Source organism: Astatotilapia calliptera, chromosome 10, assembly GCF_900246225.1.
Source record: "Astatotilapia calliptera chromosome 10, fAstCal1.2, whole genome shotgun sequence".
Lineage (NCBI taxonomy): Eukaryota > Metazoa > Chordata > Actinopteri > Cichliformes > Cichlidae > Astatotilapia > Astatotilapia calliptera.
In genome coordinates this window covers 25572712-25598926 of record NC_039311.1, presented here as the reverse complement: position 1 = coordinate 25598926, position 26215 = coordinate 25572712, and the positions used below count along the sequence as shown (strand labels likewise).

At 39.6% G+C, this 26215-nt stretch overlaps 1 protein-coding gene across 1 annotated transcript in view; it reads left to right on the top strand.

The window, feature by feature from the left end:
• Positions 1 to 617: 617 nt before the first annotated feature.
• Positions 618 to 26215, top strand: part of LOC113030806 (zinc finger and BTB domain-containing protein 16-A) — a 50330-nt gene continuing 24732 nt past the window's right edge. The window contains exon 1 of the mRNA XM_026182526.1: positions 618 to 1978. The gene's annotated coding sequence lies outside the window, so the exon portion shown is untranslated. The remainder of the gene's footprint in view (positions 1979 to 26215) is intronic.

Sequence of the window (26215 nt, the reverse complement as noted above, 5' to 3'; positions counted from 1 at the left end):
TCAACAAAACACTGGATGTGTACATGCCAGCTTCCTGTTTTTTTTTCTTTCCTTTTTTTTAAAGTTGTTGTAAAAGGTTGTACACATTCACAAAGTGTAGGTGAACATGATAATTTAGACTACGGCTCAAGGGCTACTTATTTGATCTACTTGAATTAACAGCACGGAGCAACAAAAGTGCAAGAGCACATGACAACAACTTTATGATTTTGAGTCAATAGCCTACTTCAAGTTAATGGCAGGTGTGTCTACTAAGCCAATGTGATTTGTATGTGTGTGCACAACCACTGTTGATACGTAAGTTAGCTTATACGATAATTGATGTATGACAGTTACAGTGACAGTTTCATCAATGTGTTAAACCTAAACATGGACTGTTAGCCATGTTTCTAATGTAATGTAATGGCAGGGATAGCTCAGTAGGTAGAGTGGTGGCCCCATGATTGGAATGTCGGGGATTGAATCCCCTGAACAGCTACCCTGGGGTACCCTTGAGCAAGGTACCGTCCCTCCACACTGCTCCCCGGGTGCTAGATTTGTGGCTGCCCACTGCTTCACTAAGTGAGGTTAAATGCAGAGAGAAATTTCCCCGTGGGGATCAATAAAGTATACATAAATATGCTTAAAAAAAAAAAGACTGACCTCAAAAGAAAAACAACAATAGTAGCTGATTTTTCAAAAGGTTAAAATGATTGTCATCTCTGTCAGTGACCTCGCACATGGAATGTCCATCTTTTTCAGAAAGGCCCCTGGGTGGGATTTGTAACCAGGAAAATTTAGAGTAAGCTTGTTACAGATGGGAGAGTTTGCCTTTTGAACATATGGCTGTGAAAGGCTCTATTTCACAAGAACCATTATGTTTCTCTAACCCTACTCAAACCGTATGATCCAGACACCACCTCACCTCTCTCCTCCAAATATGGGTTCTGTCAGTGTTTTTGCTGCTTTGGTACAGGACGCTAGTGTTACAGTTTCGACAATCGCTGCCAATCGACTTAATTTGTTGCTTAGAAATGAGGATGTGTTGGTCACAGATGCTGGGCTCGCTTTCTTTTCTTCTTTTCTTTTAGCGTTTGAATTTTGGGGGGAAATTAGACTACATTAGTCAGAAAAGGATATGACACCTTCTGTTGCATATTCATTAAATTTGGACCAGAAGCTGACCATTGTGAAAGTGGATAGATTGACTCATCAAGTTATAGCGCTAATTGTACTGCAGGCTTAATTATATTGTACAATCCACTCATTAATCAATCAGATGTGGAAAAAATATGAATCTAAATTCTGAAAAAAAAAAGACAGGCTGAAATAATGACAGTCAGGTCTTTATAGAATAATGTGGAAAAAAACATTATCAGTCATTTTTCAGCATCTATAGCCAAATCATATAGATATCATTTGTAACCTGAAAATAAAACTAAGTAATTCTCTCACAGGATATGCATCAAGGTGAATGTAATTAAAATGAGTTTAAACCAATATTCATTCATTCAAGTCCTCTCCACTTCCTCAGTAAACTTAAAACCTGATTATTTGAGCCTCACCAATGCTTTCTCAGGCCAGTTATTAATGTTTTACTAGTTGAAATACCTTTTATTAGTATATTAGCAAATATATGGTCAAACATAATTTGGAAATCTTTTAATTAATTACTGGAATAAAGTGCTCCCTGGTGGACAAAACAAAGCTTTTACATTGCTGACATATCTTAATGTGTTTAAGTGTAAAGCAACAAAAAAATATAAGAGTAAATAAACAAGTCAGAGTTTTGAGTGAAATGTATTTCTTTAATTTGTCTCATCTGAGCTTTAACCCTGTTTTCCCCTCACCAGTTCATATACATATTTTTTCATTGTGTGTAATAAGCATCCACTTTCTGTCTCTTGTCCAGCTGGCGAGAAGGCCATAGTTTGTGACCAGTGTGGCGCCCAGTTCCAGACAGAAGAATCCCTGGAGGCTCACCGGCAGATCCACACCGGTATGAACGCACACACGCAGACATGTCATCATGACTGTGCACATAAACAGAAAGATTATGAGCTCCTCTGCTTGATTTTTGTCCTGAAAGCTCCAGCTGATTGTGTTCTCCATGGTAATTCATGGAGGGAGTGAAATTCTTTTTAAATGGCGATGGAAGAAGGAAGTCAAGTAATCAGATCAAATTTAAAAAAATGAGAAAAACTGAGATCACGTTGAATTTTCTGATCCTCGTGATTCACACTCCCAGTCTATTTATTGTGTATTTTCACAAATCTGCATGCATGTCATGGCGAGGTGTGTTTAGATGCTCATTCAACCTTCACAGGTAAAAACAGTCTTTTTCTAGATGATCACTTTTTAGCACAGTCTCAGAAATAATCCCCATCTATACTAAGATGCATGTAAGGGAACATCACATTTACACATTTGTCATGTGTGTGTAAACATGAAGCAGAGGGTTGTTGGAAGATACTGCCTAGGTAGAACAGCAGTGGTTAAAAGAAAAAAGGCCATAATAAGGTGGAATTGTTTCTGAGAAACTATTTCAACTGTTTCAAACCAAAAAGCATTCATGTGGACAAACTCTCTTCCAGCCATCTCTGGCTAACTGGAGCCATGGATTGAGAGATAGGATAGTTCACATCAGCTTGGATTAGTCCTACTTGCCCTAAATCAAGACAGACCCAACAGTAATCAACAAACCGCGAAAACTTGGCAGGCCAAAGTTGTTTATCAGTGCTCAGCTATGAAGATGGCAAGATGGGGATGATGTAGGTGCCAAGATGTAAATGGGAAGAAGTAAATCCCCCTTCAGCAGATGTGTGATGGCCCAAGATGGTTTTACTGCTAGTGATGAACTCTTTAATCTGGAAGCTGGATTGTCTCGAATTACCTCCACTTTGTTTTGGACATGATGCGCCTTGAGCATCATGCAGCGTGCATCGTGCTCGGATGAATGTGAGGTCTTTGTTTGTTTATTTATACCTTTTTTTAAAATTTCATGGTTTTTTTTGTCCAGATATTCAAAACATTTTAGAAAACCACTCCAGGTCCATAATAATTAGACCCCATCCTCGAGTGCCTCACAGCTGCTAATTTGAGGGTTGTTGGAAAATATTGGCGCATAATATTACTCACAACGGATATGGAGGACTAATTTGCAGCTAAAAACAAAACAAAAAAAGCAAGGTGGTGCAAAGAGGTTAGCTTTGACTCATGTCTGTCAGTATATGCTTCATAACTTAGAAAGCAGTACTTAAATTGTTTCTGATTATTTTACACTCAGCCTTTATTAGATTTAAACCCTGTGAATAAGTGTGCACTTTGTGTTAAATATGGTGTAGCTGTGTGTTGTGGCATGTTGTCCACATAAATGTCAACAGCAGGTTTTATGCCAAAGCAGGAATTTGTCTGTGATAATTGAGTTGTAAGAGGACATTATATGCTAAGGGCATTGTTACAGGAAAACTCATGAAGTACAAAAATGAAAAAATGTCCATTGGCTGCAGTCTCTCTGAATGTGCTCAGTGGATTTTATGGCAATCTGCTCAGCAGATTTTGCTGTCTTTTCTACATGTAGACACTTTGGCCTAATGGGTGCATTGAATGAAAGGGGAAGGGATTACCAATAAACCAATCAACCTGATCACGTCAGCCTTTCTCAGATTTGTCAAACAAAAGGAAATGAGAGACAAGAGAGCTGCTAGCACACTGAGACCAGAAGCGGATCTCAAAAATAGCCACACTTTATCATTATCATCTTGTGTTTTGTCCTTCATCTGAAGCCGTGACCCCCAAGCTCCCAGTAGAAGCTCCCTTCGAGTGGCTCTACTTTTTCTTTGCTCTGCCACACACACACATGCAGGGACCTCCTCAACATTTGACAGGGGAAGGTGGGGCAGTGTAGTCAGGAATTGGTGGCGGTGGGGAGAACTACTCCTAAGGGGCATGCCCTCAGCCAATCAGCCCATTGGAAGTAAAGAAGGGTTAAACGAGGCTAATGATTCAACAGCCATAACAGCGGAAAGGAGCACTCTAAATATAGGCATTCCAGTCTGGAACGAATGGAAGGGGTTGCGGGGGGGCAGCCGCAGCTCGAGCCAGACGTGTCTTCCAGCCAGACAACTGGAGCAGCAGCACCAGTAATAGTATAGTAATCATCCATGTGCTGGACCTCTGCGTGGAATAAGAGTGTGGAAAATCGGCTCTGGTGAAATGATGAGCCGGTTTAACTGCACCCTCTGATTTTCAGTTTCACTTTCTCTTTCCTTATACTCTGGTAGCCAGTATACACTTACATTATGGAACACACTGCACCGAATTTGAACACCTGACCTTTGACATCCCTGTTCTAAAAGCAACCCCCCCCCCCCCCCTTCTTTTTTAGCATGAATTTCTATGAGTCTTGTCAATGCAAATGACATATATCTGCATTTGACATCAGACTCAGTCAAGAATAAATTAGTTAACTCAGAAATGAAAAAAATAATAATAATAATTTGGTCTAAATGGGATTTGGGCACAAAAAGGTTAATTGTAGTTCCCTGTTGTAATTTCTACTACGTATGTACATTGTTTCCTTATGTTTCTAGTGCGATTGCTGATTTCATATGCATATAATGACATTCAAAGGTTAATTAGTCATGTCCAGGTTGACAGCGTGTAGCAAGTTGGTCCACAGTGACAGAATGAGAGACGTAAAAAAGTGTTTTCTCTGACTTGTATTACAAGAGTTCTTCTTGTATTCAGGAGAGCTCTCTATATATCCAGTTTTAAAAGTTCCTAGAATAGGCAAGAATACATGAGATGCTACAGTATAGAGCTGGAGCCCCAAAATGTAACATTCATAAGGTACTCATCAGACAAGCAGCAGCTACAACCTGATAGAAGTCAGTAACATCTTTAAGCTTTTCTTTTAACTGTTTGGAAATGATCAATCAGGATACATACCAGAATGCTATACTTTTATGGCTTGTCTGTAAGATATGCTAAAGGATTTTTTTTCTTCAGACAATTTAAAAATGTATTATTTTATTAATTTAGTTCTGTTAACGTCCTTCAGCCCTAGAATTTTGGTGCGTTAGGATTTATATTAAGTGAAAAAGGCTCTGACTCTCTTAATGTTGTGCTGCAATGGTTTGAGATGCTGATTGTTGTAATTCAATGCTAATTTTAAACGAGAAGAATAGAAAAGAAAAAGCAAATCAGTTTGAACTTGAAAGCCAATGTGGAGAAATTTATACAAAAATCAGTGTACAGTAGCCAAGACACAAAATATTAGAGAGTGCATGTGGTGGAAGCAGGGGGTTACTGAGGGCCATCAAAGCTAGTTTTGATCTCTGCCTGCCTCTTGGCAGTGCTTCAGCCCTTGGCTAATGTTCTCTGATGACAATATTTGGCCTCTGAAACTGTGGCTTTTTCTTGCTGCTTTGAATGGGAACCATTGTGGCATCTCTTCTGCTGGCCTGATCAGCTGCAGTCTGACTCAACCTCTGTCTCTTTCTCACTTTGTCTGTCCATGCCTTATTAAACAGCTGCCCATGCGCACACACCTCTATCCTTACTCAAGTCTTATGTGACCCTAAATTTGGCAAGTCATCATCCAAAACCATGTGACAGTTTGGAGGCTGCTAAAGCATTCCTGAAGTTGTCAACATTGGCAAGCTTTTTTGCATGTGTGTGTAAGTGGGTGTGGGGGCTGGATGCCAGGGGATGTAGCATCAAAACATCATGTGGTTGAACTTGTGCAAATCCACATGTACAGATACAAAACACAAACTATGGCCTGCTTGGCTGTGTTGTGAAATACACGCACATTCACACAAATCCAGGAATGTCAGTGTTCAGGAGATGAATCCACTTGTGAGTTGTATTACGTCCACTGATGGCTAATTTTTGTCCCCAAACTGGATGCTATTGCATCAAAGTCGGTCTCTTTCTAAACTGGGACTCGCTTCATGGCATTTGTAGGCAAAGAACATCATCTGTCGGGCTTTCATGGAACTCTTTCTTTAACAAAAAACCCCTGCTGCCATTTATTTTGGTAATCCACTGACAGGTCTTATGCAGCATATGGAAACGCAAATCTTTCACGAGTCAAAATGTTGCGATGTTAACCAGCTTCCAAGCAAACGTAACATATAGACACGCTTTTTTATGTTGAAAACTTTTATCAGGTGGCTGTCAGGTGATTGAAAGGAAGCAGGTAGCAACATGATGTGGAGCAATCACAAACCCCTATTTTTAAGCTGTGTTTGGCAGGTAGGAATTATTTTTAAAAAACCCACAAATCTCAATGACTCATTCATTTAATCAAAGTTTCTAAATAACACTTTTTGTATAAACTTTGTTATTCATATTGCTCCATGGGTGACTGACATATTAAGACAGTTCAGACATAAGCAGTAAATCTGTTTCAGACATCAGTAGTGACTGCTACAGCAGTAGCAGTTGCTGCACTGCTAATTTTAACCTTGAAAAATGTCAAGCAAAGATTTCATAATATCTAGCTGGCATTTTCATATTTCTTACAAAATGTTTATTCTTTTTTTTTTTAATGTGGTCGGGCTGTTGTGCAAGCAAATTTGAAACCATGTAGGTAGCCTCCAAAATGTTAAAAAGAAAACCATATAGAGATTTCACTTGGTGTTATGCCAGACTGTAGCCTACTCAGTCAGTATTGTTTCTTTCAGAGACTTCTTTTTCTTCACAATGCAAATTAACATTACAAGCAGGTGCATCCTCTTTTCCACTTTATTTCATGTAAAACAATTATGTCAATGTCAGCATGAGCTTCAAATTTTGCTGTTCCACTGGTAATGTGGTTTTTCAAATAGCCCAGGCTGTGCCAAAAACATTTGGCTACAATCAGCCAGTGTATCTGGCAGAAAAGCTGTAGCGGTCCATCAGTGCTGTATACAGTATCATTTCCTCTTTGTGATCAGCTGTAGGCTTTTTCCAAAGCTATTTTAATTTGGATTTTGTTCCACACCATAATATCACATGGTGAAACTGTTGTGCTCATTTAAACACGACCGCTTCCAACGTGTCATTTTCAGTTTGCATTTCCAGTAAAGCCGCTCCCTTTCGGTCTGTACAAGATTATTCTCAGCTCTGAGCTGCTGCTTTTCACTCGATCTGTTTCGATGTCTTTACTTTAGCTATCTTTATCTCACTTTTTTTTTTCATGGGATTGTTTGATCTCCCCCATAACTTGTATACGTATTCTATTGATAACCCCACCGCACTCCCGTTCCACATGATTAAATTGTGGCTTGTTGCTGAAAAGCAAAAGGTCATAAGATGCGCACACAGAAAGTGTCTCGCAAACAAGAAAAAACAAGCAATAAATTCAAATTAAAGTAGATTTTACTGCTGCGGATTCATTTTACAAGCCCTGCAGCTCATTCGGGCCATATATTTACAAATGCACACTTTGTAATTTGCACTGGAATCAGCACATTCAAGTGCCAAATTAGGGCTACATTCAGTATGAACAGTCGCCTGTTATTCAGAGTGAACTGCGAGTAGCACCAGAAACAACAGGGACTGGATCTCTCATGTGACTTGTGTAGAAATTAGTTTGGAGTCCACAGGCCTCAGAAGAATTTGTTGTCCGACTGTTGGTGTTCCTGTTTATACATGAATCATCTGTATGTGTCCCCACACACAAACACACATACAGACACGGCAGCACCAGAGAAAATCCACGCATAATAGGAGGGGGAGGCTCTTATTCTTTTCATTTTCCTTCTTTCTCTTTTTCTTTTTTATCTGTCCTTTTTTAACGTCTTGTAATACAGGGAAAATATGCAAACCATGGAGTGGCAATAGTGGGTTTAGCCAGTGGGAACACAGCGTGATTCCAGCAGGCCCCGGCCGCAGAGTAAACACTTTCTTTTCTCAAGCCAGAAATAGTTTGGCTGGATAGAGTGTGCTGGAAAGGGAGGGAGTGAGGATAGGAGGAGAGAGAGAGAGAGAGAAGTGGGGGGAGTATAACAAGGATATGATGGTCAGAAAGGAGCGCTTTTAAGCCACATTATTTCTTTTCGTTCTTATCTTTTTTTCCTAGTAAATTGTTCACACTGGTGGCCTTGCAATCATTTACTCCAGATACAGAAAGACACACTCAAACACACAGACACACATACACAGTCCAGTCGTGTCACTCAAGCAAATTAGGCCAATGGCAGCGCTACACAGGGGTCACGTCAAAAGTGCCGATTGTCTCAATCACATTAGTCCAGCACTGGCATCTGTTTAGCATTTAGTTAATTGTGATGTTATTAAGTTGTCAGTGAGCATTAGGGTGGCAATAAGCAAAGCAAATATTCTTCCAGCCGATGCAGGCAGTGCTACACATGTGCTGCTGTTACCGCTGACAAACAGGCGCATACAGCAAACAAGCAGGCAGCCTCCATGGACGCTGCAAGCGTGGATGGTTTTGCACTCAACCTTCTGATCTCTCTTAGCCATTGTTTGCTATTTAAATGAAATGATCACTAAGCAGACCCAATAAGAGTGTTTATGAGTCATTTCAGTTTAGTGCGGCTCTTCGTCAAAGGGCAGATGTGCATTAGCATTATGACTTCTGATCACAAAATGCTGGCATGTTGAGCTTCCTGTCTGTGTCATCTGGTGAGTCAAAATGCTGATTAGCACCATGCTAATGCTTGGGGGTTTTTTTTTTCAGCATCCCACTCATAATTGAGCAAGCTGTCCATGGTCTGCAGCAGATTATCCGTCTGTCTGTCTGTGCGCGGCTGGCGAGACAGCTCACGCGAGGCATTTTGGGTCACAGTGGCTATCAGGTGCCATATTCACCATGGCAGGCCAGAAGCATGACTCCCAGGGACACCATGTTGATTGTACTGCAACAAAATGCTGTGGTGTTTGATGGAGGGTCATATAGATGAGTGGAGGGTATTTTTTATTTATTTTAATTTATTTTAGTCTATGATATGTATAAAGATATTTTTCCATATTGCTAGTTTAGTAAAAAAACTAAACAAAAAAAACCCCCAACTCAGATATATTAGTTTATTGGCTTTTTCTTCAGATAATTATTCAGATAATTAACAGATAATTAAGTTTCTGTGTAGCTATATTCACTGAGGATGTCCTCATCTTTTGGATCTGTGTTCACTCTTTGTTCGCCCAGCTCTATTTACCATCAAAACGTCTCTAAGCTGATCATTTAAGGCCCCACAGTTCACTTTACCAGTGCACCCGTAAACAAATACCTCTTTCTTGCTGCATTCCTCGATCTCCCCCTCCTTGGCACTCAGTCTCTCCCACCTTCCAAAATGAGAAGAGTACAAGTGGTCAGAGACACTATCGGTTGCTAAATTAAATCAAGCAGCACTAGCCTAGACTACAGTCACTTCTGCTACTAACCTCCTCCCTCTCCCTCAGCAAACAAATTTTTCCTCAGATAAGATCTAAATGAGTTTTTCCAGGCGGAGGAAGATCCTCTCTTTGGCTGATGGATACTGAGCAGGGCTGCAGTGTGACCAGCACCCGGTAGTAATCATCCGCCACGATCATAGGGCGCTGTGCATAACACTTATGTGAATAGAGGATGTGTGGCTTGTGTGTAAATGAGATAAAATGTGTGAATGAGAGTTGGCACTGCTACATTTCCCTGCACCCAGCTTCATTCATTGAGAAATACCCAACTGGGCCCCTGTACTGCAGAGCTTCAGTGCCGAGGCTTAATGTCATGGTGGGCACAGTCGCATTGAGGCATCGCCACAGGAAACCATGGGACAACAGCATGTCAGACAGGGAGGTAGTATTCTTATAAGGGGAATATAGGTGGGTGGGATCCAGTAGCAAATTGGGATGTCCATAGTGGTGCAACAGTCTAGCTGCGAGAGAATCCCCACATGGATGGATCATTGTAAACCACGGACAGCAGCCACACATCCAGAGAGACCAATAAAATGATGTGGTATGGGCAGAGGGAGGGTGGGCAGTGGGGGCGGATTATAGACTCCCAGAGGGCTCTGCGATTCACGGCCCATAAAATGGAAGTCAGCAGGACACGCTGCAAATCTGGCCAGCCAATATCCACCATCCCCTTCTTCGCTCGTTCGACCCCGAGGATGCGTCTTAGCTGTACGTCACAATGCAACCCCAGTGAGCATGTCCCGTTGTCGGACAATCTTAACTCCCTTGGACGCCGCCATTCTCCCTGTTACATTTGCATGTCAGCCGCTGCGGCTTTGTTCAAGATCTGCTTGGTTAAGGGGAAAAAAAGGATAGATAAGGAAAGAGACAGAACAGTGGAAATCAACGAAGGCCTTTGCCATCCGGAGAATTAAAAGGCCGCTTTTGTTAGGAGGTTCCCTACTTTCAGATATCCCATCGCATTTTAACCTTGGCAAGGCGAGGACTTTGAATATAAAAGGATTCGCCCAAGAGAGTGAAAGAGAGAAAGAGATGTGGAACAGTGGCCCAACGTCAACAATAGCCAGGCCTCTTTTGTCCACAGAGTTATTTGAAGTAAATCTCCCTTTGTAATTAGATTGGAACTGTTTGTGGACATCTTAGGAGAGCGCGTCAGTGTTAAAACAGCAACGCGCGAGGGCCATTTTAATTTACAGTGCAAATACCTTTCGATTAGCGTGGAGAGAGGTGGGGGGGGAGCAGGGACTGAGAAGGAGGGACAATAGAAGAGTCTTTCAAGCCTTTTCTTTTTGTTGTTGTTGTTTGAGAGCGGGAAGAGGTTTGAGCAGCTCTCCTGTGTTCGTTAATTGTGAAGCAAGGAGATTAGTACGAGTGCTTCCAACCTTTCACCCCAAACAAAGGAGCCATCAGATCCAGTTGCCTAGTGACACGGGGTTTCACACCGGCAAATTTAGCCACTGCCTTCATCACTCCAGCTCCTTGTGGTACATCTTATGAGAAGGAATGAAATCTCCAGACTTTGCCTGTGCACCCCATGCAAACCATTTCTGTCCCTGTCCATCTGACAGCACCCTTAATGGCAAGAAGCAGCCACTCTAATGAAAATGGCCGTTCATCCTCACTCCAAGTCTGTCTCTCAGACTCATATAAAAGTTAATGTACCCGTGACAATGACATTCAGAAGACCGTTTAGCTTTGGACAAATGCTGCATTTCTTGGTGGCAAGAGCAGCCAGGCACACAGAAATGTCCTTTTACACTACGTGCAGCTCAATCAAAGGGCACTTAGCGGTGTCATATTGATTATGGGAGCTTAACCCCCGTCAATCTCTGATGGGTCATTTTGGCAGTCTTCCCATAGCTTCAGTGAATATGCCTGGCTCAAAAGGAAGAAAGGGGTTCCCTCGTCTTCAGTCGATGATTGTGACCTCTCACAAACAATATCCATAAATACGTGTTTGTCAGAAGCAGGTAGTATGTATGTGTAACCTATGGGCTTTGTGTCTTTCTCTGACTGTGGCTTGAGTCAGGAGAATATTTAGTTAAAAAAAAGAAGCTAACTTTGACCGTATTTCATTCCTTTAAATTATCTTATCTGTAGTCTCTGTATATTCCAGGGATATCTTTCAGGGAAACTAATGTACAAACACACAGTTTCCCAACGTATCCCATAAACTCTTGCTGTTACTCAGAGTAAACCCCAGGATTTCATTAGATTTCATCGACCTGTCGAAAGAAAGCACATTTGTTTTTTATTTCTATACATTTCACTAATTAAAATGTATTTAATTAGATTTTGCTTAAAAAAACTTGTCACGCTGAATTTTTGGTAATATTTCAAGTTAAATATTTGTATTAATAACTATTATGTTCCCAGAAAATATGTCATTTTACATTCTTTTCAGGAATTAGTCTTTTCTTCCAAAAACCTGGACTTGAACTCAACAGTCTTTCTAGTTTTGTTCCTTTTTATGTTTTTTTTTCAAAGGGAATATTTCATATATCATTCAGAGCTTAATTTACTACAACTTTTTCTTTTAAATGTAGTGAAAAAATATATTATTTTTATTTTTTAAATTCCTGTTGATGATTGAATTTTCTGACTTGCAAAGTGAAAAAAGAAATAGCCCCATCTGTAAAAAACTACAACCCACACATTACCTCACACTAATGTGCAGTGAAAATTAAACAATGAAACCAACCTTTTGCAATATTTCTGGTATTGGGCACAAATCACAACATAAGTAAATAATACCTCCTTTGCACCTCCGAAGACAATAATTTTCAAAATATATGAAACAAAAACTATTTCTTTGAGAGAATGTAATGAAGTGGTGAAGTGATACATGTAAGGTAAAAACTTCTAACCTATTCACCATTGCAAGAACAGCTTTGAGGACCTGTGGTGGAAGTCTTTGTTAATACTTTTTAAGTAGTACTTTTTGTTTTACTTTCACAGGCAGGTATTATTGTCATTATAAGTATATTAAATTACTAAAATCTTACTCTTTGAATTATTTAAATCAATTCAAACCATTCTTTACTGTGTGGTTTTATTAATATAAAAAACACATCAAAATTACAAACTATGTTTTTGCTTTAAGAAAAAAATCTCACACACACTGTAGGCTAAAACAGTGCCCACATGATAATATATTTCACCAACATAAGCTGATATGGATATGTAAATAAGAGAATTAATCTGTATAAAAACAGACTTTAGTGTGGTGGCTGCAGGAAATGAAGGATAACTTCATCTCAGCTGTTCTGGGTGACGTTCAGGCCATATGTGAGTATGGGGCAACTACCATACTTTAAGACAGTTAGTAGTAAAACGGAGAGCAGTGACTGGGTTGGGATTGTCTTGATGGTGGCCAGCTAGGACAATACTCCAAAAAGGAACTCAAGTGGGACCCATTACACCCCACTGAGGGCAGACTCTTATCACTTAATAGCAGGTTTCCCTCTGAGAGCAGATTGTTTTGATAGATGGCACCAAGTCAGGCCTTTGCAACCAGCTGCAAAAGAGAGAAAAAAAGAAAAGAAAAACCTAACAGAGTACGCTAGATAAGCTCTTTGAGTGGGTGAAAAATTAAAAAGGGCATCGTATAAGAGTTAATTTGTACACCGATGCAGAGAAGAAGTGGAGTAAACTTTATTGTTTAACTTCTTGGATTCTTTGCTCATAGTAACAATGAGTCCTTGCAAAGTTGCCACGATAAAAGAGAACCAGCAGTTCACCTTGCACCTTACAACATTCTTGCTACACATTACACATCTCCTGCACCTGGAATGCTTTGATCTTAGTAGTTTGATGATGCAGTTGAGTCTTATACGGCCTATTTTAATTGATGTGTAAATAGATTTTTATAATTTCCGGGAGGCACTTTGCAATGCAGGTTTTGATACGCGCTATACAAACAGACTTTATTTATTCATATTATTGGATGTGCATCAGTTGCTATTCTGCCAGTATGTTCATCTTGTTTTCAGTAACAAAAGCTGTAATTTGACCTCCATAATCTCTGCTGCTTTTTATGACTTATAATCTTTACTGCCAGCAACAGAGTGGATGATTAGTTATTGTGAAGTGGGTTTCCCACCGTGTGAATGCATGAACCAAACAAGTTAACACTGTAGATCAGCTGTTAAACGTGTCATTTCCAACTAATTTACAAATATAACATGATACAAATAGCTGCTAAACAATCCCTGTCAAGAAAAATTCACATGACTTGGAAACATTCACACCCTTTTATACACACCCACTCACTTTATACTGACTAGCAAAGAGAGACAGCTAACATACAGCCAAGTATTGTATTATATAGTACACTTAAAAAAAAGGGTTTTAGCCTTCCTTATTTTAGTTTTTGGAATGGAATGATGATGTTTGCCTTGACATGCAATCAGCACAGAGTGAACAGTAAATCTCGATGTCATTACTTATCAGCAACACTATCATAATCTTGCAGGAGGCGACAGTGGGCAAAGAAGCTGTATTCCATTAATATACATGTTAAAATGAAATACAAAGGTATGCCTTATTTAAAAGTATTAAGAACAAATTAACCCTGTTACCAGTAACTGGTGTCTGTGATCACCATGTGGCCCTTTCCTTATTTTATTTGCTTCATTCCTGTTCTTTTGCTTCTAATATTTAAATGTTCTATTGAAATTTAATTTAAGATTTAATTGTGTATTTATTTATTGAAAAGAAAAGCTCAATTCAATATAATATTCCCTGACCTTGACTAACGTTTGTAGCAACAGTGTCATTTCACTGGAGAAACATTTGTTTTATAGTGTACTGATGACATGTGTAGTAAAAGTGCAATTAGTTTTGTTCAAATCTGTTTGTTTTTTTAAATTCAGTCTCATACTGAAACCTCTAAAAATTGCAGTAAACATTAAATAAATGCATTACCTGGTTTCCATTATGAACGGATTAATAATAATAATAATGAAAATCTGTATTTTCAAAACTCGAGCGAAACCTTTAAAGAATGCTCAGCACAGCATGAAAAAAGTTTAACAGTAATACACTTAAAATTGAATCCAGTATTTTATGTGAGGTAAACGAGATAAAGAGGCTATCACATAATATTATATTTACACTATAGGTCTATTTTGTAAAGCCTGTTGGACTTGAGTGCATTTACTGTAGTCTTGAGGGACACTTAAAGAACGCTTCTTTAGTCAAGGCCAGTGTTCCATTTCAAATTTCAAATCCAGTCACAGCAGAACTGAAGCAGGTCTTGCTTTGCACATAATCAACAAAGTTTGATGAAATTTCACTTTGTAGTTTTTGCTTTAATTACACACAAAAAAAGCCAATTGATAAATAAGACATAAGTCCACCTTGGCTTTTTTTGTTTTGCTAAAGAAAATATTCAGCTAATCTTTGCGGTCATGTTCAAATACCAAAAAGTATCAGCATTTATCGAGAATAAAATGAGTGGAATTTAGAAGGAATAAGAAAATGTGTAGAGAAATGTTATTTTAAAACATCGGTGTAATTTCTCCATCATTTATTGTGTGTGTTTCTTTTTTGCAGCTATTTGTTGTTGGTTTAATTTATTTATTTTTTACTTATTTGAAATTCTCTTCATTTTTGAAATCCTTTTTCATTGGCAAAGCATATTCTGAGCGTTTGTCAATAGGAGACGTTTTCAGCGTAAACAGCAGTGGAAAATTCGAGAACTATCTGATCCCTGAAAGGATAAAATCTCGTGGAAGTCTGTTTCCAGATGCTTTGAGTGCTTTCATAATTTGAAAAAAATGAAAATCAGTAAAGACTAAATGAAGAGCTTTATTTGTAGGCCACTGCGGTGAAGAGGTTCAGTTTCTTTTGGCACTTGTTTACTGCAGACAAATAATTACTCATAACCACATTTCTCACAGTAAAATTAAATTTGGCAGGATAACGTTGAAAACTTGGATAAGCTGAAATAAGCCCTTTTGGGGTTTTTTTTAAAGAAAATATCTTGACCAGCTAAACATTCATTTCTGAATCCCCCTCCCTTAACAAAAAAAAGGAAAAAAAATTCCACCTAGGAATGCTTAAGGGTTGGTCCGCTGGTCCGACTGCGGTGTCCTCTTACAGTCCAGCTGACCAACGGGCTCTAGGAGTTGATTGATTGGGTGGTGCTGGGGCCACCAAGGACCCTTTCTGCAGCTTTAGAGGTTAGAGGTCATCTCTTCTGCAAATCTGCTTCCTTTTGTACAGTCGCAATACCGGGAGAGCAGTGTCACATCACCCCCTCCTCTTTTCTCCCCCATCCCTCCTCCCTCTCATCTTCACCCTGGGAAAATGGGGGAAGCGTCAATTAAACCTTTTCTCTCTTTCGCTTCACTTCTCTCTATCTTCTGAAGTTGCTCTTTAAAAAAAAAAAGCAAATTCTTTAGGTTTAAATGCAAAGAGGCGCTCAGGGCCAAGCCACGGCGCTGTTAAAAATGGTTTGTTAAGGTTTCCTGAGAATAAAACTAATGATAATGGCGCATACAAGCTGTTGTTGGAACACTCTTTAATGGATTACTTAAGCAAGCAATTAGCAGTACACTAGCAGCTAGATATCAGCATCTGAATGGTCTAAAATATGTGTTAGTTGTAATGATGCTATGTGGCAATTACTCTTGTTAATAGATTGTTGTGAAATTGGTTGGACTGAGGCATTGATACAATGACAAAAAACCTCTGTTTTTTTTCCTGCTGTCTCTGGCGCTTTTGACAAGCTCTCAAACTAGACTCAAAGTTTAAGCTGTATTGTACAATCTTCACCCCCACACAATCAAGAGCCAAACCAGAATCTAAAAGCATAACTGACTGATTTGGAGTGCTTGATTGGGAGGGAAAGCGGAATAAAAGTTTGGGCTGTGCGGCATTCTTTACACACCAGAGCAGAGAAGACCGCTGCAATATATAATCCTTTGATATGCAGTCAGTCCGAAGGTTTTGCTGAGGGATAACGCTGCAATTCGGAAAATGTGGCTGGTCCTTGGCCCTCAGGGGCCAAGCCTTTGTGGTCACAGGACCAGGATTACACTTTAACCTCCACCACCACAAGCAACCAGCTCCCCCACCCCTCTAGCTAAGGCCCGAGGTCAGGTGAAAGGCCAGGAATCTTAAACAGGGTAGGAGAGAAGGAAAAAGAGGGTGGGGCGGGGACTAGAAAGTCCGTCTTTCTACCGTCCCAATGTGCAGCTCTTTGACTCAGTCCTGCATTTCATTTGAATTCCACAATTCAATACCAAAGCTTGTGCTTAGAGTCCAATTAGTACATGCAGGATGTTTTTCTAGACATATTTACATCTTCATTCAAGCAAATGTTAGGAACCTTTTATTTGATCTCAAAGAACTCACTTTCAATCTTACTCTGAGAGAAATAATATTGATCTCTTACTATGAGGGCCGAAAGAAATGAGACTGAGAAATTGGTATGGCTGCAACATATTTTGTCAAAGTAAGGTACAAGTATTGAACTATAATGGAGAGGAATTTAATTTGTTGGAGCCCTTAAATTGGTCCACAACAGCCATTCGCAAACGTTGCTAACCTTGCCTATTCAATATATAGAAATAAAGTCCCTGTGTCTAAATTTAGAGTTGATCACATCTTCTACTGGCAAAGCATGTCTTGATTAGATTACAGTCTGACTCATGATGAGAAAGTTGAACATATAGGAAATGTGTTACTTTACTAAGCGTGGTCGTCATCCATCAGGAGGAGGAAAATCAGGAGGAACTGGAGTTTGTGTGGTGGCCAAAGAGGCTCTTCCACTGTATATGTTAGTTTTGAGTTTCTTCTTTCTGCCGTTTTGCTGCAAACAAAGGTCTCTTTGCACGCATCTAACATTCTCTTTTATTTACTTCTTCCAACATTCTGGTAAAATGTGATGAAAACAGGACAATAGGGATGCCGAGCTGTTTTTCTTAAGTTCTCCAGTTACTCTGTTTGATGTTAAAATTGTCCTGGGGAGCCAGATAACAAAAATTATGCCCGGCCAGAGAAATGGTCTCATGAACCAGTTTGAAAACGTAACTTTTCCTGTCAACAACGCATGATCAGAAATCTGAGCGTGTGTTTGCTCCGCGGACAAACTCTTTGTTGCAAAACTCATTGTGGCTGCGCTGGTATTCCACTTTCACATGCATCCAGGCAAAAAGGCCGTCTCTGTTTGTAGCCACTGCATGTTTTCTCTCCTGCCCACCCAAGTGTGTGAGCGGAGGCTGTGTTTGCGTCTGGTGTGTGTTGCTGTTGAGTGTGTCTGTCAGCTAGTTCGCAGGCCAGATACACTGAGGAAATGGTGGGGTCAAGGTGGGAGACCCCCGCACCTTTACCCAACACACACACACACTAAAAAGCGTGGATTTATAGCAACAAGTCTGGGTCAGAGAGCTAGTGGTCTCTCCTTCCCACACCGCACTATAATTTCCTATTCTCCGACAACGGAGAAATATGGCCTAGAGACATAGAGGTAGAGGAAGAGCTAAAGATAGAGATGACAGAGCAGATGCAAAGTGGGGAGAGGAGGAAGATGTCAACAAGCTGCATGTTGTGCTTTCTGAATTTCCAACTTTTTTACGTCGCTTTGTTCTGCGGGTAGTGTTAGCCTAATTTAAACAAACACGCAAACAAATTTTTCTTCTTCCAGGTGTTTCCAGGTATGCCCAAGTGCCCTTTTCCCCCTTCTTTTTTATAATCCCGTTAGGGTGTATTGTTACTTGTTCTTACCTTTAGGATCTTTCCTTGTGCAGGATTTCCTAAATGAACTCCCTTTAGAGTTAATGAAGGCCACATTTCCTATATATTCAACTTTCTCGTCATGAGTCAGACTGTAATCTAGTCGTGACACGCTTCACCAGCAGAAGACGTGATAACAGATCCTCTCCAAACGCTAAACTGTGACTCTTAAAACATTCTGAAAGGGATTTGTGTACTTAGAATTCTTGCAAAATCCATTAAAATGTTTGAATCATCAGACAAAAACAAAAATTATTTTTATTTTATTATGCACTTCATTGTAAAGTGTAGATGTATGTCTCACTTTTTAAAATCAACTACCACAAAAGGGCCATTTCGTCAATATATATATATGCAGTGGAAAAGGAAAAATATCTATATAACACTCCAGTGGCTTCAGTTAATCTAGCATTTTTTAGGCACAAACATGCAAACATTTCACGGAGTCTTCAGCAGAGTTGAAGTTGAAGTGGTAAGAAGTAGCAGAACCCAAAGTCATCAAGGTTTCTATTTGTAGATAAATGTATCCATATGAATCAAAGACGGTATACCCTCTGTGAACCCCCCGCCCTCCCAAGTGCTACGTAAGTAACACCTGACCCTCTAAACTACCTTCTAATCTCCATTCTCAGTCATTAAGTGTCTCAGCAGTAGACACTGAGGCTGTTAAGTCTTACCATATACCATATAAGAGGCTTTTTCTCTGAAGGCAAACTCCTGTGAACTAGAAGGTCATGTGAGGACTTCTCCCCTTCCCTGTTGCTCTGGCTCTGCCTTGTGAAGCAGCGTGTGCATATGTAGAAAGATGGAGCTCCCCCTGCTGGCCATAGGCAGCACCGAGCCCTGCAGACAGATGTCTCGCACATGCTACCCCAGCACTAGCACTTTGCTGTTTTATTCCCACTCATCTGTATCGCCTGTTCTTTATTCAGAGGTGACTTTATGGGGCCGTTTTGTTGCGATCGGCGCTATCATCGCCATTATATGATTATCTTCCACTAATCTCTCCAATGTAATAGTCCTGCAGGACCAATTTCTGGAGCAGGATCGTTTCTTATCTGCATTTTTAGGCAATCTGGGGCAGCAGGCTTCACACTTCTCTCCAGAGATGGGGGCTTAAGATGATGGTCTTTTAGTAATGATTTCATTTCTGCCTTCAGTGAATCCCAATTCGATCATCATGAGTGAGTGTATTCAGCATAGCTCCACGGAATTTTGCAGTGTTTTGGATTAATGTATGAATTTTCAGCAGTATACAATCAATGCACATGACTGTAAGAATTACAAATCTGTGTCACTGCAAAGTTGTATTTTCTTTCTTCTTTCTTTGGAAGATCATTTTAGGATTAGTTTTCAATCCTCCGGGGTATCAGGCTCTTTGTGCGAGCTATTTTAGAAACCACAGGTGGGCTCATACAGGTGGTTGTTAACAGTCCTGGCACTGAATACACTTGTTTTCGTTCCTGTCTCTTTCTGTCTGCGAAGCTTTTGAGCCTCGCCGAGTTCCTCGTCTGCCTTTGATTCATCCATACAAATGTGCAAAACATGAACCTCCTCTGCTCTCATCTGCCTGAGCAATGCACGCTGCACAGTGACTAAATCTACAAGCTGCTCATTGATATTGTGATAAGTGAAGTTCCCTGGTGCAAAAAAAGATGAAGATAGGAATTAAATCAAAGCCACAATTTAGATGTGTAGCTGGACTGTCATCTTTTTCCCCCCTATCCTCCTCTGTCATACAAAAATTAAATATTGGCTTCGTGTGAAGAGCAGATGAGCATGTATTAATATTTGGATATCTGGGTTTTTTTCTTTTCTCTGCTTTTTCAGTAGTTCAGATTTCACACTGGATGAATTATAGAGTTTAGGCAGTAACTTTATAAATTTTTTAAATATGGTTTAGTGGTATGTTATTCAATATGCACAGTGTGCTAACAGCCTGCTTCTTTTTCAATGCAATTCACTCTAATGAATAAAATATAGGTTATCATAATGATACAAAATTTTCTAAAACCATTAAAGCAAAAACTGATCAATATTTATTCAAACTTTTCCTTTTCTTATCATCATCCAATTCACTTAAATGTGAATAAATAATAAGTTTCCAATCGTCTTAGAGTTCATTTGTTAATATTTAGGACTGCTGAAAACAAAAACTGGTCAAGTCCTGTGTTAAAAACCCTGTGTTGATGCTCTGGTTGACAATGTTCTGCTTCTAAAAGTTCAAGTGTTGGAATTTTAATTGAATCTGATTAACTTTTAGATTTAAAACAAAATGTATAAAAATAGTTATAAACAAGTTTAATTTGCTGCCTAAAGATGAATTCCTCCAGTTTAATTTAACCGCCTAAGTCCCGAACTCTTTGATGGCATGCATTTTTTATTTCTCTTTGCTATTTGTGCTGATTTGGACCTGATGAATGTAAAAACAAAGAATTACGTGATTTATTTATTTATTTATTTTAATCTGATTTTTGTTTCTGAGAAGAATGAGATCCACATAAGAGGACATTCGCTTTAAATTTTGATAGAACAGTGGCAGTTTAATTTCCTCTTAAGTGGATATCAGGCCCTTGTAGAGCAAAATTTAGTATTTTGATCTAGACAACCCAAAATGTGATGTCCACATATGTGGACGCCAGGTCCTAGGAGGTTAAAATATTATCTAAAAAAATATCACAGATGCTGATCCAAACTCCAAATCTCTAAAAAATAAATATAAAAACACCTTGGAAACATAACTAGGAAGAATTTTAGCAGATGTATGTTTCCATGCCGCTGGAGTGGTGGCTGTTCTGCAGCAAGAAATCTTACATTCAGTCTTTCTCCCGTGGTCTTCAAGCATGTTTCAGTGTTGATAATAACAATGGTGTGTATTCACATGCTGCATAACCCCATTCAGCTGTAATCCTTATTTATATTCTGTTTTAATATTTATATTCCTTTTCTTTCCCCCCCTTGCTACTTGTTGCTGCAGTGAGCCACTTCCCCCCACAGGGATCATTAAAGTTTCATCTCTTTTTTTTAACCCCCTTATTACTGTATATCATAGAACAACAGCACACTACTGTATGTAGTACCACCACAAGAATTGCAAATAAATGCAACAAGCCCATGACTTCATCACAATTGTAATAGAAAGAGAGAAGTACCCTGAGCACTTCCCCTCCACCCCCACACCCCAATCATCCCCACAACCTCAAAATCAATTTCCTTTAAATGGAATTAAGTGAGATTGAGGCACACCACTGTATTAGTTCTTCAAAAAGCAACCCTCCGAGCAACCCAGGCGCGCACACGCACACTCTTTTCCTGCTCGCTCTAACGGCCGCCGCTTTCCCCTCGATGGAGTTTGATCGACACACAGCTGATCTATAAATAAAGGCTTTTCTTCCAACCCACAAAGTCACGTCGGCCGCTTGCAGTTCAGCTCCAAGGTCACAGCTGCCTCCACTACCCTTTATTGCGTTCATTCCCCACTTGTTTGGGAAACGAGTTTAAATGCGCTTCGAGCTAATGTAACTCTTGTTTGATGGAAATGGACACATAAAAAGAACTAATGAATGCATATTTAAAAGTGCTTAGAGTTTTAAATTTAGCCTCTGATGCGATGCTTGTAAGCTTACCTGAATGCTTTTTTAATACCTATAATCACAAATTTTCCCTTGAATGCATCACCATAAGTGAGCATCATCTTCTAAAGGCTGCGTAGGAATTGGGTCTTATGAATGAAGCGATTAGTTTTTGTGTTTAAACTGTTTGTTTTTTTTGTTTTTAAGACAAACAACGCACCGGGAACTACATAATTTCTAATGAATAATTCACTTGCCCAACACCATTTAATACATCTAATGAAATTACTCTTTTTGCCACCTCACTCAACAAATTACTTTGTGGTGCAGTATTGTTACTTTCCTATTTACCGTTTCCTCATCATTAGTTAAGTTTTTCCACAGCTTCTCAGTCTGTCCGTGCCCTCGTTGCTCATGTTGTGTGCAATTTGCCACACAGTTGCATTTCTTGTGATCTGTAGCTTTCAGTGCACTGCTGAGGTGTTTGCTGCCGTCTTTCGCTTACTTTCTGTGACTTGTTTAGTTCGCTGCGATGACGGCACGTTGGGTGATTCTGTCGAGCCTTTTTGCAGCGTCTTGATCTCATTGAGAAGAACTTGAGTGTCAGGCGAGTATTTTTTCCCATTATATTGTTGTGCCTTTCATTCCTGGTGATGGCTCAGATGTCATGGCCCCTGCCGCTTCCTTGCGGCATGCCGATGACTGCTTTGCAGCACAAGAAGGGCACAGCCTTCACCTTCTCTCTTCTCCCTGTGTTTCCTCGGAAGGAAAAACTTTCAGTATGTATGTTTAATGTGAACCTCCCCAACAATGGAGGCTTGTAGTGCACTGTGACTTTTCTCTCAAACCTCCACCCCTGGACTCATCCTCTGCTATTAACAACAAAAGGCCTATGTTAACTACATTAAGCTGCCCTAGAAGCATGCCATCCCCATTGTAGTTAATACCTTTATAATTCAGTAGCGATTTGGCTATGGTTTTCCCTGTGTTACATTCATCAGATAGCCTCCTATTACCAATTCCAATACCTCTCATTCCTGCTTCTTTTTGTTTCACCCTTCCCTTCCTTTACCCTCTTCCCAGGCCGTCTGAGAAAACAAAACAAACACTCCATCCTGTCCAGCATGTATGTGTTGCAAAGGATGTGTGTGTGTATGCGCGCTAAGGTTTGGACAGTAGAGTGAGGTGCTAAAAGCCTTTTGTCCAGCAGGAAAGACGGTGTCAGCAGCCACAGTGAGGGGGGGGGAAAGTAAGGGGGAGCTGGGGTCATTTGGCTTCAGCTTCTTGTGTGTGTATAAGTGTGTATGGGTCGAAGAACCTAAGAGCCTGTGACTAATGTGGGTTTGCAACCCCGTCACCCAGCCCCCTTTTCCTTTTACATTGTCTGCCCCCACTGTCCAGATGGCCGGTGAGAAGAATAAATCCTGGGAAGGCGAGGAGAGATTTGGGATTCCATTGCAGGACACGGGGTAAAGGTGGGGGGGTGATGGGAGTTTGACAGGGTTTGGATGGAGTTGGGTAAGTCGCTACCAGTCCATCTCTCCCATGAACCTTTTATACTCTAGGGGAGCGGAGCATGTCCTGTGAATTGAAAAGCTTTTCATACCTTTAATTAAGTTTAGATAATAAACAGACAAAACAGTTAGTTTAAAGGGGAAAAAAAGAAATAAAACTCTCATACACAAAGCCTGTGTTATAACAGCACTTGTTAGGAGACACACAGAATGGAAGTGATGATGGTCAAGAGGGTATAAGAAATTAGCAGCAATAGCACAGGTCTATATCCACCGTGAGCTTTTGGCGGAGGCTTAAGGAGACTTTGGTGGCCTCTGAAAGCCATTATGAAAATACTTATTGCAAAGCAGACCACCCCTAATGGACTGTACCTTTAATTTTATGAGCCCCCTGATGCTGTATGGCTGCAGTGATCTGAGCAGCTACTTGCTTTGTTTGCATTTACCTGATTGTTTGCTGTGGAGCTGTAAATAAACTGAGAAATAGGATTACTGTACAGTATATGCAATGCAAAAAATACACATGTTGTTCATATGGAACCCAATTGATAGCAAAAAATTAAAAAAAAAATTAGAAAAAAAAGAAAATTAAAGATATGAGTAGTTATTTTTTTAACTGAATTAATGTAAAGGGAAAAAATCAACATCTACAGACTGAATACCTAAAACTTCTAAAGCCTTATGTTTAATTTACACTGTGCTACATAATTGTGTTTAACACCAATCAGCGACCAAAAGGAGTTTTTCCAGTCTTGTAGCAGGATATTTCCAACATTAATTGAATAAATATCTACGAAAAAAACACAAAAACTGAAGCTATATGACATCATGTCAATGTGATCCAAAAATATGATGCTCAGTCCAAGATCGCTCTCTGTAGCTACATCTTCCATTCACATTTTTACATTTTGATGTTTCAGCCTTGACAATGAACACCTAATAACACCATTCCTAATTTATTAGCTGGAAAATCTTCTGTGAATATCTGTATTTCTATTTAGCATGTAGAGGGTGATGTTGTATTTAATTTAATATCTGGAGAACTGGCTAAAAATAATCTTTCATGGAAATCAGATAATGCTCCTGCTTTCTTTTAATTAATTATACATGTAAATGGATTCACTGTTTTGGTATACACCAACGAGTCTGGCTGTGGAGACTGCTTGGGTATACTGACTTGTTTGTACTGGTTATAAGGGGTTCAAGGAGAAAGGATAGTTGACCTTGCATTTCCATGTGTGCAGAAACTGGGCACACATGGAAATGAGACGGCATTATGGTAACTGTTTTTGTCTTTGTTTGCATGTTCTGTAAAGTTTTAGGACTTTTTGTATTCTTATCCATCACGCAATCAGGAAGACATCCGAGCCGTCTCAGATCTTTCTGTAGTCCATGACAATGAGCCCAAACATAGTCTTAAAAAGAAAACATCTTCAGGGATAAGTGGAAGGAGGAGTCCTGGAGCTGATAGTATAACCACCAAAGACCCCTGATCTCAACAACAAAACAAAGCAGCAGCATACACTGAAGAGTACCATGTATATGGATTTGATTTGAATGTTTTTACATTGTATAAGGTTCATTCATAAATTTATAATTCTGGGAATTTCCTTAACCCTCCTCTCCTTTCCCTCCTTGCTCGAAACTGCTGCGCAGCTGCTGTTTTCTGTCTTCAGCTCTAAATAAAGCCTTTGTTTCTCATCAGCTATTAAATGTAGTTATTTTGTTTTTATTCATCATTTTACAGTACAAACGTGAACTCTTTTAATATACTCGTTTGACAATTGTGTTAAGGTGCTTTTTTAAAAAGGGGGGGAAGGTGGCATGTTTTTTCTCCTCTTATTCAAGATCATTAATCTTGGTGACAGGGATTTACATCAGCCGACAGACTCACTGATATATTTAGAGTGAAAATGTCTCCATTTCCTGTTAAAGAGAAAAATAGAGCTGCACTCAAATGCGGTACTTCATCTGTAAACACACAATTGAGTATTCTATGTGGAGAAAACAGAGTATACAAATGACCGAGCTGCGCAAATTTCTCTCTGGGATACTCGAACCTCCTACTGAATGCTGTCATTTATTTTCATTGGTTTCATGCAGTAATGGACTTCGCTTGAACAGCATCTTTGTATTTAACCTTGAGACTGAAACATTTGAGTGCATATGTGCATTTATGTAGAGGCACAAACACACGGAGACACACACTTTACTATGATAATGATCATCTCCCTATTTTTTCCTCCTAATGGCACATTTCACTTTTGTAATTACCGAGGAGTTGCGGTAAAAATGAAGTTCAGTGTTTCTATTTAATGCAGAGTCCATAAGGCTTTACTGGCTAACAGCGTTACATGTACAGGTCTCTGCTGCTGGAGCAAACATTGCGTACTGCTATATAGCGTAAAAGAAATAAAACTCAGGCGTGTAACCAAATATTTAATAGGAAGCAGCTCCGTCAAAGAGATCAAGTCTGTTTTTAAATTCAAAATTAACAGTTTTAAACTTACAGAGGTTGTTTTCTCAATTTACTCAGATGTGATGATCCAGATCCAGATGACACAGTAAAGAATTGGCTGATTTATTTTAATCATGTTTGAGTTCTGATCATTAAATATTGTCTTACAATATATTTTCTTTGTTCTGTGAAAAGCTTCCCAACATAACATGCACCTACATTAAAGTCCCAAATGTTAATATTAAGACTTGACAAGCTCCCATGCCCAGACTCCAATTCTCTGTTTGGTTTATTTGTCACATTTTCATCAAATATGATGAAATTAAAATATGGAGTTAGAGCCTTCTCACTGGCCCCTGCTGGCTGTTTACTAGTTTTACACCCCAAGCTGTTGAAAATGGGCCCTTGCTTGACTGAAGGAGAGGGGAGTGGAGAGCCAGTTGTCATGGTCAGGCTGGCTGAAAGTTGCTGGGGCCAGCTGTAGCACAGGAGCCATTCCCTCTCATTTCCACTTCATTTATCTGCTCCTGCTCTTTCCT